At 36.9% G+C, this 19,757-nt stretch overlaps 1 protein-coding gene across 1 annotated transcript in view; it reads right to left on the reverse strand.

Annotated features, from left to right (window-relative positions):
• LOC142322819 (uncharacterized) overlaps window positions 1–19,124 on the reverse strand; it is a 131,734-nt gene extending 112,610 nt beyond the window's left edge. Inside the window, exon 1 of the mRNA XM_075361891.1 lies at window positions 19,016–19,124. The gene's annotated coding sequence lies outside the window, so the exon portion shown is untranslated. The remainder of the gene's footprint in view (window positions 1–19,015) is intronic.
• Window positions 19,125–19,757: the final 633 nt, after the last annotated feature.

Here is a 19,757-nt window from a genome sequence, read left to right on the forward strand (position 1 = left end):
TGAAATTCACTCTCGCTGTACTTAGTGTTCTGGGCTCAAACAGCGTGATAACATCCTCCTCCCCCAGCTTTCGAGCGACATCATACCCTACCATCCTAGGCCTCAAACGCTTGGGAACAACAGTCTATATTAGATAACAGTTCACCCTCTCATTCTGCCAAAAATTGCACTCCGTCTCGCTATCATCCGCCACGATTCTAACACCTTTTGGATTTTCCTTGAGACTAATGATTCTCGATCCTCGTTTTCGAAACTCCAATCTCTTTTCAATCTCATCCCGAAAATTCTCAGAAGAAACACTAGTAAGCTTGTCAACCAATTGAACCTTGTGTTGCAACACTGGAGGCAACCCTTCTTTCACAACCTGAGAAACTAACCTCTTTGCAGTCAACGATGAATCAGCCGGCTCAGTCCTCGATAGTTCACCCATACCCTCTCAAAAATTCTCTATATGAAGGTAAAACCCTCTATATGATCCTTGTAGTCCATCATGTAGTTTAACCGTCAAAAGGCCCAAAAACTGTAACTTCTGAAGACTCGACAGAACGAATGAAGTGCTCTTCTTCTTAATATTTTAAGGATTTCCCAAGAACTCCTTTACCTCACAATACAAACCGTGGAACATATTCACTAACACTGTTACCGCTTTATTTGCTGGTATATCAGTACAAGCCAATTTGTCTTTTAACCCCTTTAACGCTATAACCTCTGCCTTCAGTGAGGCAAAACTTGCTTCGTTTGACTCTTTACCGATCCAAACAACTCCTCGTCCGAATCAGAACTTAAACCTGCTTTTTCTACCTCTGCATCCACTCAAGCCTTCTCAATAACATCGTTCACCCTAAATGTACCTCTGCTAACCTTCGATGCCTCTTTCAACTAGAGGTATTCGCTGTACCAACAACACTGTCAACCAAAACGTCGCTACTCACAGCTGCGGCCTCCATGTTCGTAAATATAAACATAAGGATAAGTTAACATTTTTTAACTCTAAATATCGATCTACTCAGTTCATTTTTATAGGCGTCAAACAATGATCTGACAGCCTTTTTTGTATTGTAAAAACTCGTTCTGACTTTTTAAAGGAGTCCCAACAGATATGTGGATGTATATGGCCGGATAACTAGCAACTGTCATTTGCGAAAATCACACTGATATATCTTCGATAAGTAGAACGATCGGTTGTTTCTAGATGAAAACAGAAGCCGTACAGAATTGAAAAGTTTGACTAGAAAACGGATCGATCGATCTAAGATAGGTGAACCTTGTCAAAGAGTAGAATCCTGCTAAAAAGTTACAAGATCGATCTAAGATAGGTGAACCTTGTCAAAGAGTAGAATCCTGCTAAAAAGTTACAAACCGACAGAGTGCACGACTGCGTACTCCGAGTGACTTTTTTCAGATCGCTTAACTTTTTTTACGGTTATAACACTTGACACAAAATAAAAAAAAGCTCTTGCGCAGAATTTGGCAAGAACACCGACTTTTCGTTACAATATTTTGTCTCCTATTGCCTTGCTCAAACACATACCCGGTCATCATGACCCTCAAAGTAGGTAACGCTGCCTGAATACGCCGAACTATATCGCTAACGTTAGATACCGCCGATAAAGAAACGTCAACGTTCCAACTTGCACCGTCATAACGAACCGCGTTTCTAACTTGCCCCGCTCAAATCTTTTCAACCTTAAATTCAGCCTAACGTAAGAACGACTTCATCGATTTCATAAAATTCTCACGTACACAACTTCAGACTTCAGATACACTACTACAGCATAGCTAAATTTTAATTAAATCGATCTAGTAGATTTGGAGATTCTAGAGCCACAAACCTTTATAAATAGCCTATAAATAAATAACTGCATTATACGTAGTATTACTACATAATATAATTATTTGTTATATTATATATATTAGATTACTTCATTCTAAGTAATATATATATTGTTACCACATATATGCCTAATTTAATATCGGTGGGCGAACACGGTAGCAACGATGTGAGCTGCCGCACAGTTTACGTACGCGCTGATACATGCATCAATCCCACCGCGCAGATGACCGCGCATTTCTACCACCATAGCGGCACTGCAGACCCACCACTCTCAGGCTCCAATAAAAGAGCGTGCACGAGGGTGAATTTTCAATTCATCGTCGACCACCACCTGGAGAAGACAAAGAAGAAGAAAGAAGTTCGCTGGCCGCCTCAACGTGGGACCTCCCGGCGGATGCCAACATCCCCGCCGGAGCAGCAGGCCTAGCCGGCCCGCTGAGGGAGCTGCTGGACGCGGACCTACCTTCCCGCTCCAGCTCGCCGGGCTTCAATCGTCCTGGCCGGCGGAATCAACAACAGTAGCCGGCCCAGCGTGGGATCGCTCGGGGAGAACTGCCTCGGCCGTGCCGGCGAAGAACGACCGACGCCGACCCGACGAAAAGGGCCCCAAAACGGCCCTTTTCAGGGCTACCATAAGGTTAGTAAGTGCTCGTGCCGTTGAATCCATTCGGCGACTATATATATATATATATATATATATATATATATATTTAACTTTTAATTTGTTTCATGATCTCCCAAAAAAAAAAAAAATTAATTCAAAACTTTTTTTAAGTTATCTTCCACTTGATCAAGGATATCTCCCTTGTTCTGACTAGGCTTTCTATAAATATATTAAATCAACTTTTGAGCTGGTAGATGTAAAAATATATACCAAATGTATACGTTGTGCTTTTGTGGAATTTTCAAACAGAGATTGCAGTCTCAATGGATAAAAAAACAGGTAAGTACCGGTTATTGGATAAAAAATATTCAACGCTAAAGAATAGTTACTTGATTTTTAAATCAGTAAAAATTTGTCAAATTAAATAGCTGTAGAGTGTAATTTTGACAACAGACTGTCCCAAAAGTACGAGGTGAATTTCTATGTAACTTTTCCTTAAAGTCGAAATAACCTTCGTGTCTAGAAATATGTTACAAAAAAAAGACTTTATGGCAACTACAAAACCATATACTGTATTATAAAAAAGTACATAGCATCCAAACTTGATTTTTATATTCAATCCAAAGATTTTTTTTTTTTTTATGTACGAACCTGGAAATCACACAAATGTCTAATTCTAACACGGACAAAAGCTAATTAAAAATACAGTACTTTCTCAACTATGAAAGGTAGCTTTCGATGTTCCGTACGGCGAAATATGAAACCCGGCTTAACAACTACGTAGCTCAACAGTTCAAATTCATAAAAATATAGCTCGCGGTTTATTTTTTAAGATTATTCATGAACTTATTCATATTTTATACAATTTAAAAAAAATTATTTTTAAACTTTGCTGCTGAGAAAAAGTACCCGAATCTTTTATCCATTTTTCAGTTAGATCGTCTTCGAGAACATAAATCTAATCGGTTAACAAGAAAAAAATAAGATTTGCTCTTGCGTAAAACACTCAATAAATTTGAATGCATTTATTAAAAGAGATTAACATCGTTTGCTATACTTAGAGTTTTGATTTATTTCGCGTTGTGTACTAACAAAGTCGGTAGTCTCTGTGTTCAACCGTCTCTTTTAAAAATTAGTGCAAAATCTGTCTCGCGTTTCTCAGTTTACTGCATACCCTTATAGAAAAAAATCAAGTGTTTTCGATTTAATATGAATTTTTCTGTAGCTCTTTGTAAATTTAAGGACGGTACTTAGTTTTCATTCTTATAAAAGAGTTCAAATAGTTAAACTTTCTCGCTAAGGGTTTCAAATATAAATATAAGTAGCTTCATTATTTTAACTGTTATAACTCCTACATCCTTAGTAGAAAGCTGAAACTTTTCTGAAGTGAGAAAAAGTTGTACGAAAGTTTGTTCTCTGAAAAATAATTTTTTTTTGGTTAAAAATCTCCCTTATATATTGTTTCAGATGCCTAGATATTTTTGTTTAGACGCCTAATTTTAAAATGAGCATAAGTGTAAGTACTTATTTCCTTTATTAACCGCTGTAAAATTCAAAAATAATTTTTATAAAACTTATTTTACATGAAAAAATTTAGAGATTAAAAAGTTTAAAATCTTCATTTTTTTAATAAATTAAAATTTGTGAATTATCTACTTCTAAAATCAGACTTTATATTTGTTGAACGCAGTACATTGTTGCTGTTCCATGTAGTCTCGATTGAAATTAATTGTAATTATAGAAAACATTTAGCTTAGAGCAAAATAAAAAATATTAAATATTTGATTACGACAATGATCTTTACGTATCTAATTTTATGTTTCTTTAATTATTAATATAACTGTATATTTAACACTACGAATTCCATTCGAATTGGACGATGTGAAAATAAATTGTAAAGTACGTGTAGACTTGAAAAATATTAAAATAAGTTGAAAATTAGGAAAATCATATTTCATTGTACGAACGAAAAGAAATTATTTTTTGTAAAATGACTGTAGACTACATATTTATGTCAGTGAAGTATTGCAAATATGAAGGACAATTAAATCTTTTACATGTATGCAATAAAAAAAAACCTTAAAGTTGATTTAAAATCTTTTTTAAAAGTATATTATAATCTATACGCTTTACTCTACAAATTACATTCGAATCACTTTTTTTACAAATTTTTTTTTTGCGAATCTTTTTTTACATTCAAAGATAGCGTATAAAATGTAATGTTTTCCAAAGAAACGAGTTCAATAATTTTCTGCATTATATCTGCCAGTCTTTCTCATGACTGAAACGAATATAAAGCGTCCAACATACAAACGAAACTATTAAGAGTTACTTTCTTTGTGAGTTATGATGTTCATAATGCAGCCGACAGCCGTGGTAAACAGAATAAAGAAGTTTGTAACGTGTGACGACTACATATATCTATCATTCAAAGTATTGTAGCTTTTAAAAAGAAAATAGATACTACTTCACCCCTCAATTTCTGTAGTAAGCCTGACACTATACTTGTAATCTTTGCGAACGGTTATGGCATTCCTGGAAATGCCTCCTGTCTCATCTCAGATTGCCTGTTACCTCACCTAACAAACATAAACGGGTCGATTATATGTAGATCATTTTGGATTTTGTTTTTTTTATATTTTTAGTACTAAAAACATACGAGTATATTACTTTATTAGAAGAATTTTAAATTTTACAAAATTACATTTAAATCGATCTCTTTAGCAGTAGAACTATCCTATTATTAACATTCAGACAACTGTTGACTATTCATTTAATTACGAGTAAAAAGCAATGAATGTTTGGATTCTTTCATAAAAATTAACAATTTTTTTAAAAACCCGCTTATCAATAAATAAATGTAATAAATAAAATGAAATTTTTACTAATAAATAAATATCAATAAATAAAATTTTTATTTTTTTACTAATTCCTAGACATTAATTAAATTAACTTTTAAATATTTGAGTAAATCAACCCATTTTTAATTTAAGATGATGCCGTTACGTAGTTTTTACTTAAGTCAAGAAGACTTAGAATAATTCCTCTAACTCACCTTTTAGTAGGAGAAGATTTTCCAAGTCCTTGTTTACCAGTATATTTTCTTGTCTGAACTTGTAAAGCAACTAAACAGTCTATTATGAGCTTTATTGTCTATGACAATAAGGTCGATAATACAAAACTCGTTATAAAAAAAATCGGTCCGTTATCCAAAAAATCATAAACACTTTAAACACATCGAATAAATATTCCCGCAACTTTGCCAAATGTCCAAATCCAAAAAATCATCAAAAATCCCACTCAAAAATGAAAAAATCGCAAAGAAACAAGTAATATGTCTGTCTCGCTGAACTCACTTATTCTATAATAAGACAGCTCATTCACAGTGGGAACTTCCTTCCCTAATTTCTCCCGCACCGTAACGCCTACCCACAAATCCCTTCGGTTCTATATGAACTGGGTCCTGCCTCATCCCCTGACCCTCCTTCACGACCCCAAATTTTTGGACTCTTTTTTGGGGGGATACATTTTTCGGACCCCCAAAAACCTTTTCGATCCCCTCAAAACCCCCCCGGACCACCCACCCAAAATACGGTTTGTGGGTACTGTAAGAATTTGGTTTTCGAGCTCCGATAGTCTGGTGGTGTCATTTTTTTGATTCAATAAATGTACAAAATGGCAGCCCTATATGAATAGATGGAGATGGAAGTTGGGTTTAAGAAGAATACCAAGATAGCGAGGTCGCCAAGGGTGACTCCCTCAACCGGTTTGGTTGATGTTTCAGCGGCAGGAGTTGCTGGACAAAAAACAGGTGGACTGGCGAGATCAGAAGGAAACACCAAGACAAGGAAAACAAACCACAAGTCGGTGAAGAGATTGAGACCAATGTCTTTCGAGGAGGAAGATCCCTCACCAGGAAGTTTGGGTGATTTGACGACAAATTAAGATTGGCAGTACTGCTCTTAAAACAGAACTATGGCTCGAATTTAAGTAAATATATATTTAAACATGAGAAAGAATTAACCGCGATCTATGCGGGCCTCAAGTAACTAACGGAGATATCACCGCCATTAATTACGGCGACGCAGATCGAGGAAATCGGAACATATGATCTGCTAGGTAAATTGAAAGAGAAGATGACTGATGAAGAGCTGGTGAAGATAGCAGAACGGATATGGCCTCCTGAAGCCATGAAAAATGAAGTACAAATCAAAGGTATAGCAGATGAAGATGGAGATTTGGTATATTAAAACGACTTTACTGGCGGACGGAGCTTCGTTGGGACAGCTAAGCGTCATAAAGAAGTTAGAGCAGGAGACATAATAAGGGAAGAGTAAACTGCATGAGAAGAGAAGGCCCACCAGCGAGGAAGAGCAGATTCATAGCTTATTATGATCCTCCAAAGATGAAGAGAAAACAATGACGGAGATATTGAAATCTACAAGGATGATTTGTATGGAATCGTCTAAACCAGTTTTCGTGCTACCGGAAGGCAGACTAGGAGTACTGGTAAATAAAGTGCTGGCCTATACACCGCCAATTCAAGATAGTGGCATGGTAACAGTGAAGGCGGCTGGCAAGACATACGCAGATCTTAAGAAAGTGAAGGGTGCAGTAACACAAGAAGAGGTGGGGGAAGTCTTTTCTCTTAGGACAGGCGCCCAGGAAGAACTGTGCATCAGGGTAAAGGGTGCTCAGAAGGCTGAGCAGCTAAAGAGGGCGCTGCGAGGCAGAACTACAGAACTGCAAGTAGAACTAAGGTCTAGAAACACCAGAAGAATGATACTTAACATAAAATAAAACGATATGGAGACAACTATTGATGAAATAAAAACTACAGTGACCCGTATAAGAGGAACAACAGAGGACGAATTCAGAATAACTTCGGTCCGTCCGGCTTATGGCGCAACACAACACACTACGGTGATAACTACATATCGAGCAGCAATGAATTTAACAGAGACGAGAATAAAACATTGGATGGGTGCACTGCCGAGCAGTTATCAGAGGGCCCGGTGGAAAGTGTTGCAGGTGTTGGGCAGAGGGATATATCTCTACTGAATACAAAGGTGTAGAAAGGACCCACCTGTGTTACAATTGCGAGCTACCGGGGCACAAACAAGCGGAATGCCTACAGGTAGCGAAGTGTCTTATATGTGGTACGGAGGGCCACAGGACCGAAAACTGTGTGCCGTCAACATGAAGGTGCTGTAGTTAATGTTAACCGCAGCTGAAGAGCGATGGACCTGTGTTGGGAGACGTCAGTTAGTGAAAGGATATCTGAGACGAACGTAATAAGGCCTAATGCAGCACTGACAACAGGACCACACCGGTCCTGTTGTCAGTGCTGCACACTGACAACAGGAGTTGTCATTCTGTTATCTAGCAGCCACACCGGCTGCTAGATAACAGACATGATGCGGCTATTGGTTTTCTAGCATCTGGAATTCCAGTAGTAAGTAGCGGAGCTGATGACGGTTTTGTGTGGACGGACTTTGGTGGGGTCATAGTGCTTTCTTGTTACCATTCTCCAATACAGACATTGAGAGTTTCATATAATTTTTAGATGACTTATGTGAAGAGTCCGGAAACACAGGGACAAAGAAGAGTTATTTCTCATGAGAGACTTTAATGCAAAGTCTCCGGACGTTTCCGGTGAAGTGACCAATCTACGTGGCCAGTATCTTAATGATAGAATTAGTTCGCTAGGACTGATCTGTGTGAACGGAAGTGGTGCTACATTTGAAAGAGGCAATTCTTTGACAATAATAAATCTCGTATTTGTGAGGACTGAACATGTAGGCAGATGCACGAATTGGAGGGTCCTGTAGACCAAACCCTATCGGATCATCGGCATATCTTGTATGAGTTAGAGTCTCGGGTGAACAGGAAATCTACAACGCGATTGATCACCTCAAGGTCGGGTTGTATAAGGTTCGTTAAGAACATACGGCGGCAAGGCAGCAACATAAGGAATTAATGGAAGTGGTAGCTGACGAATGAACACAATCGAGTGTAACGGTACAGGCACCCAAGAAAAGACATGAATATTGGTGGAACGTAGAGTTGCAGCAATTACGCAGTAAAGTCTGGGCATTTAGGAGGAAGTATCAACGTGCTGATAGAGGGCCAAGTGTAGAACACCAAGAACGTGCTAAAATGGAGTACACCACGGCTAGGGACGGATAAAAATGGTCCATAAAAAGAGCCAAAGAGACATGTTGAAATCAACTTTATGCTAACATAGTTGACGATCCCTGGGGCCAGGGTTATAAGATCGTGACTGGCAAGCTAGGAAAGAGACTTCCAGCAATGACAGAGAATCAAGTGCGGGAGTGTCTGAGAGAAGTGTTTTTCCCGAAGGTAGAGACCCGATAAAGGAAGAGCTAACAACCAATGGAGTGGTGCCATTCAGAACAGACTAGCTAATTTTGGCCGGGAGGAAGATGAGATTGCATAAGAGTCCCGTTCCCGATGGTATACCGGTTGAAGTGGTGCGGCTGTTGGTCGATTTTGTACCAGTGGAGATACTAGGGTCATGAACCACATGGTAGCCCAAGGACATATTCCAGTTGACTGGAAGAAGGCAAGACTTGTGCTGATAAAGAAGCCTGGAGTAGAAAATACAGCAATATCACATAGGCGATTTGTCTAATTAACAACTATTGTAAATTATTCGAACGGAAGTTAGAGGACAAATCGAACGGGCTAACATCGAAAACCTGGGTGGATTGAGCCCAAGAAAATATGGGTTTAGAACAGGCCGGTCGATAGTTGACGCTGTAAAAGAAGTGATTCGGATAGCAGATGAGGCTGTCAAAGGTACGTGGAGAATAAGAATGATACCTGCAGTGATCATATTAGACGTTTTAAATGCGTTTAATAGCCTCAGTTGGGAAGCTATATTTGCGGCGCTCCGAAACATAGGAGTTAGAAACTTAGGAAGATGATTCAAGAGTACCTGCAGAACCGATATATAATTTGTCACCAAGGAGGGAGTACAGTAGAGCACAAGGTCACGCGATTAGTCCCCCCTAGGGTTCAGTCCTGGCACCCCTTTTATGGTATACACTGAATGGTACACTTTTATGGTGTAGACTGAATTACCCAGAAGGTGTTACACCACTGGGTTTTGCAGATGACTAAACCTTAGTTTTTAGGGCCACGAAAGAAGAAGAGATGGCAGCTGCGACAGACATGATTAGCGAATGGATGGCCAAGAAAGGCTTACAATTATCAGGCGGAAAACCACGAGTGATATTGATGACGGGTAAACGAAGAATAAGACCAGTGCTGATTAACTTAGACGGTAACCCGGTCCAACAGGTTTCAGAAGTAAAATACTTGGGTATATAGATAAACAGACGTAGGACTTTATCAACAGATGTCCAAGAAACTTGTACCAACGCAGGAAGAATGGTCAAAAAATTGAGCTTGCTATAACGAACATGGCTGGACCGCGATCATCAAGGAAAATGTTGTTCGTGCACGTGATCAATTCGGTGCTACTCTACGGTGCACCATTCTGGACTAAAGCATTAAATTTTGAACTTTACAGAAGAAGTATGGAAGGGGTGCAACGGCGGATGGTCCTTCGGGTGGCGTCCGTATATTCTTCAGTCTCAACGGAAGCTTCATTGGTTATAGCGGGAATACCCCTACTGAAACAGTTGGCCAGGATGAGGAAAAGGGTGGCTGAGGGGGAATAGAGGAGCACTGCCTGGAATGACATGATCGGGGAGTGGCAAACTAGATGGGAAGTCACAACTAAAGGGAGATGGATGTATCGACTGATAAAAAGGATAGGACCCTGGACCGGGAGGGAATTTAGGGAGCTCAGTTACTGGCTTACCCAGTTCCTGACCGGTCACGAGGATTTCAGAACGTACCTGTTTGCGAGACATAGAGCTGAGAACGAAGAATGCCCCTATTGTGGGGAGGTCAGTACCCCCGATCATGTCATTTACCATGCCACAGGTGGGTGATTCAGAGGAGAGAGATAGAAGACATAGTGGGCCCAATAGATGCAGACAATGTTGTAGATAGGATATTGACCGTTGAAAAATAGTTCATTATAAAATAGTTCATAGTAATATTATTCGTGGAAATACAGGGTTATCATAAAAAAATGGTGCGGTTTCTGTAATTCATAGGAAGATTGTAGGGAAATTTCTAGATGTTATATTGGTATCCCTGAAAGCCTCCAACCCAAAAGTTTGTTTATCAGCAGTTGTAACCACAACGTCAGTTCTTGTATTGTTGTTGCGGTGAGTTTAGCGAGTTACTATGTTCTCGGATAAAGACAAAGCAAAGTGTGTTTTATTGATGGCCGAATTAAAATCCGTAGTTTTAGTTCAACGTGCGTTTCGATGTGAATTCGGAAGAGATCCACCACACAAAAAATAACATAACACATTGGTTCAAACAATTCGAAGAAACTGGATCGGTTAAGAAACAGAAATCAACCGGCAGACCAAGTGTACCAGACGAAACGGTTGAACTAATTAGACAATCAGAAGTCCTGGGAAGTCCATCCGCCGCCGAAGCGTCGAATTACGTATTCCAAAATCAACAGTTCACAAAGTTTTACATAAAAAACTGAAAGTACACGCTTATAAAATCCAGATACTGCAGGAATTGAAACCCGATGATGGTGTAAAACGTTACAATTTCGCTGTTGAAATGTCGGACAGAATAAGTGAAAACGAATCATTTTTAGACGGTATAATTTTTACAGACGAAGCTACATTCCATGTGAATGGATGTGTTAACAGGCACAATTCAGGAATATGGGGCTCTGAAAACCCACACACAATTATTGAGAAACAACGCGATTCGCCTAAAATTAATGTTTGGTGTGGTGCGATGAAAAATCGTGTAATAGGGCCTTTCTTCTTTGCTGAAAAACAATTAATGGAGTTGTGTATCTTGACATGTTAACCGATTATTGCTTTCCTCAGCTGGATGAACTCGAAAACACTCATCAACTTCATTCCAACAACATGGTGCTCCCCCGCACTTCAATGCATTGGTCACGGACGCTTTGAACGAAAAATTTGGAGATCGATGGATAGGCCGGCAAGGACCCGTACTTTGGCCTCCAAGGAGCCCAGACCTGAACCTTGCGATTTTTTCTTGTGGGGGTACATCAAAAGCGTTGTTTATACACAAAAAATTCGCGACCTAAACCGCTTAAAAAACAGGATTAATGAAGCAATGACAACATTAACGAACAAATGTTAACTAATGTTTGGAGAGAAGTTGAGTATCGTTTGGACATTTGTCGAGCGACTAAGGGCGCACATATTGAAATTGATTAATTATGTAAAAAAAATGTTTGAGACTACAAATTTGAAAAATAAAAACATAAACTGTAAGTAATTTTGTTTTAATTTAAACCATGTTCAAAACCGCAACATTCTTTTATGATAACTCTGTATATTAAGTTTCTTCTTTAAGTAAGATTAATAGATTAATTATAGAATACTAAGCGACATCCTATATTTAGTTTTTCACTCCTTATATTTATTATATAGCCTGCGTGCATAGTTTCTAATGAAGCTGCTTGTCTGAATATGTTACGCATTATACATCTAAATACGTACCCTAATACGCACGTAAAACATGATGACTGATTCTAGCTTTTTACATCATAAAAGGACAAAGAATTTATTATACTTTTCTTTTTTTTTTCATTTTCACCAGCACATAAAAGTTACTGTTTTTTACTACAAAACAATTATTATCAGCCGCTATAAAAAACACAATTTGACACGCTTCCTTGTCTATTGTCTATCTTATTTTTCAGATCAACAAATCAATTAAATGGTACTTTTTAACCCTCAGAAGTTTTTTTTTGTAAAATAAACAAATCTCAGAAGGCAAATGGTTTTTTCTCTCCAAGCAGGCCTTTCTTTCTTTTTCCTGTTTAGCCTCCGGTAACTACCGTTTAGATAATTCTTCAGAGGATGAATGAGGATGATATGTGTGAGTGTAAATGAACTGTAGTCTTGTACATTCTCAGTTCGACCATTCCTGAGATGTGTGGTTAATTGAAACCCAACCACCAAAGAACACCGGTATATCCACGATCTAGTATTCAAATCCGTGTAAAAATAACTGGCTTTACTAGGACTTGAACGCTGTAACTCTCGACTTCCAAATCAGCTGATTTGGGAATACGCGTTAACCACTAGACCAACCCGGTGGGTTCCCCAAGCAGGCCAAGTCGGTTTACACAAACCATTGTATTACAACAAATATTAATTTGTTATATTAATTTGTTATTTTGCACTACCAGTCACGATTTTTCTTATGCATGTGACATATGTAAAAAATTTGATGTACAAGAGGTATTAATTATAGTTCCTTTATCTTTTTTTTTTCTCTCAGCTCCCCTGGGCCGGACCGACTTGTTGGTATTACGCATAGTTCCTTTATCTGGAAGTAATGATAGTCACTGTACAGCCGCACACGATGGCCTCCCTTGTAAGGTTGAATATCACTTGCATTTCGGCAGTTTTGGTGTGCTACTGCGCACCAATATATTCGACTCATTGGAAAAAATCAGCAGCAAACCACTTCACTCCTCACATTCTCTGGTAAGCCTTGGCATGGGAAGCTTGTTACTTTTTGGCTTGTGAATCATATCAGGCCGTCTACAACGGTATGGCATAATATAATTACAAAATTTAATTTTGGTATGAATGTAATAGAACAATATGAATTTGGATTTAGAATTAAAAAAAATTAAGATGTTTTTTTAACTGCATTATCTCGCTTGTTTGTGTCATATTTCGTACATACTTTAACAACGAGAATCGAAGTATTCTTCTGACGTTTTAAAAACAAAAGCATACTATAAAACAATCAAACCTAGATTCTTACACAATCGAAACCGGGATAATCGAGATTTTTTGTAATATTATCATAAACTGAATTGAATCTAGATCTCTTCGCCCGAAATAACAGGTTTGACTACCCATGGAACGAACAATAAAAGATAATTATATTTTTAAATCGGCATGTTCTAAAAAAATGATTGGAACAACCATTCTATTTTTTTTTTACAGTAATTCTTTTTTGTATTTGTATTTTTTTAATAAAATTTACACGTTTTAACATGAATAAATAACTTGACGTTTATTTTTAAAATAATTCAACATACCTTAAATTATATACACTGCTGCGATATCGAATTTCAATAACAAACTGAGGGAATCACTCAAATAAAATCTATTTAAAAGAATATATGCTCCGTTTCATATATAAATTAATTTTCAATCTCTCATTTTGAGGACTATTAGTTGAAATTCAAAATCCAGAGGAAAAAAGAACTAGATAAAAATAATTCAGATTATATAGGAAAAGTTAAGGGAAAACCCAAATAGTTCAAATCGTAACAATTGTTTGTAGTTTCTTTGTGTAACAAAAAGGAAGAGAAAAGATGTTAGCAAATGTCTAAATAGAAAGAAGTAACAAAAAAAAATCCGCAGGAAAATGTTAAGAACTCAAAAGATCGACTACTTTTCTTCATGGGAAAATTTATAGAAGAGGTAACATCAAATATTACAGTAATTCGTAATTGTTTCATTTATCATACTCCATATTTAATATTTAAAAAAAAGCAACAAAACAAAATTAATATAAATCTGAGAAAATAATTATTATCTGGGTGTACATAAGTAAATATATTATTCGTAATATAACTTTACATCATACAGATCACGACAGGAGTAATACGCATACAATTCCAAGAATAAGAAATAAGGATAAAAAAGTAATTTCCCAGCTTTTTCCTAGATAGAATAAGGGAGCAATGAAAACACGTTGACAAAGTAAAAAAAAAAAAAAATGATTGAACGACTATTATAAGTGTACTGTTAATAATTAGAATATTAATAATTAGTAATAGGACAAGTATCCAAAGCCATTTAAAACTGTACAAGGTCATAAACATGTATAAGGCATGTAAAACATGCCTGAATAATGACTGTGTAAACATGACTATATAAGGCAGTTCAAACATTTCTGTATTGCAGTGAAAAATGGTTCCCTAAAATTAAGGATTTACTCGTAAGTAGAATACACACTGCGGAAACGTCCTTTTTGTGGCGTTTGAGTATAACAAGGATAGATAGGATGAGGAATGAGGACATTCGTCGGGATATGGAAATTTATAGTGTTAACAATGAAATACGACATAGAAGTAAGTGGGAGCAGTATCTGGAGCAAATGCAAAGTAAAAGAATTCCTAAGCAGTCTTTTTTACATGCACTTGTCAGTAGAGTCTAGAGGAAGACCAAGAAAATGCTGGAAAGAAGCCGTAACAGGTCACTGACCGAACCCGTGATGAAGATTATGATGAATTACCAAATACCAGTATGGCCTGGAAGTCACCATACCCCTAAAATTAACGAAAAATATGAGTTAGGATATATGTTTAAAACATATGGTATTTTCGTCGGGGTCGGTTGACAACAGTTTTTTACAACGTCACACACTCTGAGTAAAAGACAGTCGTGCTAAAATGGCTCACGACTAGTTGCAGCGTCGAGGAGCGGTTAGCAACAAGCGTATGGGTTCATGAACGACAACATGATACAGCTAATCAGCGATATGTTTTAGCAACGCTTTAATAAGACGCCACCCGAAAAGCAACAATGTCCGCTTGGGAAAAACATGCGTTTGAATTAGGTAGTGTTAAAGGTATGCCGCGGAATTGACGAAAGTTAACGCGGTTAGAAACATGTGCTATTTTTGCGGTTTTCATTGAACAATCCCCGATAAAATCGACTCGTAAACGGTCAGCTGAACTTCGTATATCGCAGACGAAAATGCAAGACCGTACGAAAATGGGCTTGAAAGTTAGGCCATTTCGTCCTATGTTCATCGATGAACTTTCAAATGCAGACGTGGAACGTCGCGCTGCATCCTGCCGGGCTTTATTAGAAAAATTCCACGCTGCAGTGCACCGTCGAAAAGTGCTTTTTACTGATGAATGTGCTATCTATCGCAGTTCGCGTGTCGGAAATATGTTATTTTGGGTGAAAGAAATCCTTATTATGCGACACAGTCGGAAAGAAATCCACCGCCCGTATCATGAAATCATGATGCGGGCTGGAATGACAGCTCGTCATTTGTTTGGTCCTTATTTGTTTGACGGGCGAGTGAATGCACAAACTTATTTAGAGATGTTGGTGGCGAGGTTAACACCACAGCTTTAAGAGAAGTAACGAGTACGGTTGCAGCAGGACGGAGCACCCGCATGTTTTTCTCTATCAGTCCGTGCGTTTCTGAATTAAAAATTTCCAGGACGTCAGATCAGCCGCGGTACGCCAGCGTCACCAGCTCCTGATGGATGAACGTAGAAAATACAAGAATGCTAGTGATGAAGAAAGTAAAAGGAACTATCGGCAATTAAGAAATGCTATAAACAGGAAGTGCAAACTGGCGAAAGAAGTGTGGATTAAAGAAAAGTGTTCAGAAGTGGAAAGAGAAATGAACATTGGTAAAATAGACGGAGCATACAGGAAAGTTAAGGAAAATTTTGGGGACAGAAATTAAAATCTAATAATGTGTTAAACAAAGATGGTACACCAATATATAATACGAAAGGTAAAGTCGATAGATGGGTGGAATATATTGAAGAGTTATACGGAGGAAATGAATTAGAAAATGGTGTTGTAGAGGAAGAAGAGGAAGTTGAGGAAGATGAAATGGGAGAAACAATACTGAGATCTGAATTTAAGAGAGCATTAAAAGATTTAAATGGCAGAAAGGCTCCTGGAATAGACGGAATACCTGTAGAATTACTGCGCAGTGCATGGGAGCGATTGATAGATTATACAAACTGGTGTGTAATATTTATGAAAAAGGTGAATTTACGTCAGACTTCAAAAAAAGTGTTATAGTCATGATACCAAAGAAAGCAGGGGCAGATAAATGTGAAGAATACAGAACAATTAGTTTAACTAGTCATGCATCAAAAATCTTAACTAGAATTCTATACAGAAGAATTAAGAGGAGAGTGTTGGAAGTGTTAGGAGAAGACCAATTTGGTTTCAGGAAAAGTATAGGGACAAGGGAAGCAATTTTAGGCCTCAGATTAATAGTAGAAGGAAGATTAAAGAAAAACAAACCGACATACTTGGCGTTTATAGACCTAGAAAAGGCATTCGATAACGTAGACTGGAATAAAATGTTCAGCATTTTAAAAAAATTAGGGTTCAAATACAGAGATAGAAGAACAATTGCTAACATGTACAGGAACCAAACAGCAACAGTAACAATTGAAGAACATAAGAAAGAAGCCGTAATAAGAAAGGGAGTCCGACAAGGATGTTCCCTATCTCCGTTACTTTATAATCTTTACATGGAGCTAGCAGTTAATGATGTTAAAGAACAATTTAGATTCGGAGTAACAGTACAAGGTGAAAAGATAAAGATGCTACGATTTGCTGATGATATAGTAATTCTAGCCGAGAGTAAGAAGGATTTAGAAGAAACAATGAACGGCATAGATGAAGTATGAAGTCCTACGCAAGAACTATCGCATGGAAATAAACAAGAATTAAACAAAAGTAATGAAACGTAGAAGAAATAACAAAGATGGACCACTGAATGTGAAAATAGGAGGAGAAAAGATTATGGAGGTAGAAGAATTTTGTTATTTGGGAAGTAGAATTACTAAAGATGGACGAAGCAGGAGCGATATAAAATGCCGAATAGCACAAGCTAAACGAGCCTTCAGTAAGAAATGCAATTTGTTTACATCAAAAATAAATTTAGATGTCAGGAAAAGATTTTTGAAAGTGTATGTTTGGAGTGTCGCTTTATATGGAAGTGAAGCTTTTACAATCGGAATATCTGAGAAGAAAAGATTAGAAGGTTTTGAAATGTGGTGCTATAGGAGAATGTTAAAAATCAGATGGGTGGATAAAGTGACAAATGAAGAGGTATTGCGACAAATAGATGAAGAAAGAAGCATTTGGAAAAATATAGTTAAAAGAAGAGACTTATAGGCCACATACTAAAGCATCCTGGAATAGTGGCTTTAATATTGGAAGGACAGGTAGAAGGAAAAAATTGTGTAGGCAGGCCACGTTTAGAATATGTAAAACAAATTGTTAGGGATGTAGGATGTAGAGGGTATACTGAAATGAAACGACTAGCACTAGATAGGGAATCTTGGAGAGCTGCATCAAACCAGTCAAATGACTGAAGACAAAAAAAAAATATATGTAATAACCGATAACTTTAATAATATATTATTCAAAATTATTAAAATTTCAACGACAAAAAAATTCAGAGCAAAACAGGGACGCTGACGCCGGTTAAAATTTTTAAACGTATCGAAACGTAAACTCATTGGGAAATCTGCACTTTTACTTTTTATTATCACCAAATCTTTATCAAAATGTATCTTAAATAATGTAAAAATAAATATTTTTATAAAACAGAAAATATAATAACGATCAAATCCACAAGTTTGTCAAAACAACTATCACGGCCGATTATAATCTATTTTTTTAGTTTATTAATCGGTGCGGAATGGTACTCGTTATAGTAGACGTTTGATTTTTAATAGTAGTAATAATAATAATATTGAGTTGAACGATAGAAGATTATAGAAATGGCAATAAATTAACGAGAAGAACGGTTTTAATATTTGTTCTATATTTAACGTTTTTAATAACATAATTAGTATAATAAATAAAATAACAATCACCTAAAAAGGGGCAAACCCGAGAAAAAAATTGTAAGATAAAGTACTTTCGCTGAGCTCAAATCGAAAAGATATGGGTGAATTAAATAACGTTTATAAACTGGTTACACACCTAATAATTGTAAACCAATAGGAAACAAAATCAAAAACCTTTACGATTCTAGTACCGCTATACTTTACTTAATCGTCCTAATTCGAATTTATACGAGAACATTTTATTATGCTGAAAGTAATTAAATTACAATTTATTTTTTTATGAGATCTAGAACTCAAAAAAGGAAATCAAAATTTTTAAAGATCATTATATATTAAAAATTGAAGTAATTAACTGACTAAAAACCCTTTAACCACAAAGCAGATTTAAGGAAACCTTTTCTCAAAAAAAAAACCGGATTATTCCAGTCTAAAGATAAACAAAGGAAAAATTAATAATTTTTCTAATTTCTTTTTTAATTTACTGCTATAGAATTTCTTAAATTTACCAATTACATTTTCAGCTATTGAAATCCATAGTAATATTCCTTTTTTTTCAGAGATCGTTTTTATTTAGTATATACTGTAAAATTAATGTACTTTTTCTATTTATTATGTTTTAATTTTGTGATTATCGACTAACTTAATTCTAATTAAAACTGACAAAATACAGGAAAACTTTATTAGTATACTTTATAGTATAGTAATTTGAATTAAATACGACTACATACAACAAAAAACACACACAAACATGCATATACACATCACACACCCGCAAACAAATACATTATAATGTGTCTATGTGTATTAACAGGTATATTTTTTGTTATAGTTATTTGAAAATCAACAAGTAGTGTAATTATTAGATTTTTCGAACCTGTTGAAGTGATGTTTAATGAAAACGAACCAGGCTGGCAGTAGTCACTGGTATATAAGTCGATCAGGTAATGTTACCCAACAGGTGATGATACTGTACTGACTCACCGAGCGAGCGAATTACTGGAGTCGGAGCTCTATAGCAGCGCCGAGCGGTGCCTCGCTCCTTCGGTCCAGGCCCACCACAAACAGCACATAGCACATTGATTGGTCCCCCTCTACGTTTTCCTTTTACCCTCTCTTAAACCCCTTTCCCCGTGTTGCCGTATCGACGAGCTACGGTTCCTCATGCGACGTGGGCGTCCTCCTATTTCTTCTTTCCTTCCCTCACGTCTTCAACCGGTATAAAAAAGGCTATTGTTTTTGAGAAGGACAATGAAAAAGCACCGAGCCTCATTTTAATAATCGACGATGGGACACAGCGAGCATAAAGTAATCCGCTTGTATAACTGTGTCGCGCATGCGCCGCCGAGTCCTTTCATTCATTTCCACGACTAACCATTCATTCCTTGATTCAACAACCAACAACCCCCGCTCCAATACCGTTAAGAAGCGTTCTCAAAATTTATTTTTCACTGATATAACGCATCATACACTTTTATTATTTCATTCTTCAATGAGCGTTTGATGAAAGAAAATTTGTGTGTGTGTGACACACAGAGTAGTGTATGGGTATATATAAAACTTCTACAATTTATGTCCTTGAATAATAAATAATTATTAGTAAAATCCTTTTAATTCTG

This window comes from Lycorma delicatula, chromosome 4 (genome assembly GCF_047948215.1).
Source record: "Lycorma delicatula isolate Av1 chromosome 4, ASM4794821v1, whole genome shotgun sequence".
NCBI lineage: Eukaryota > Metazoa > Arthropoda > Insecta > Hemiptera > Fulgoridae > Lycorma > Lycorma delicatula.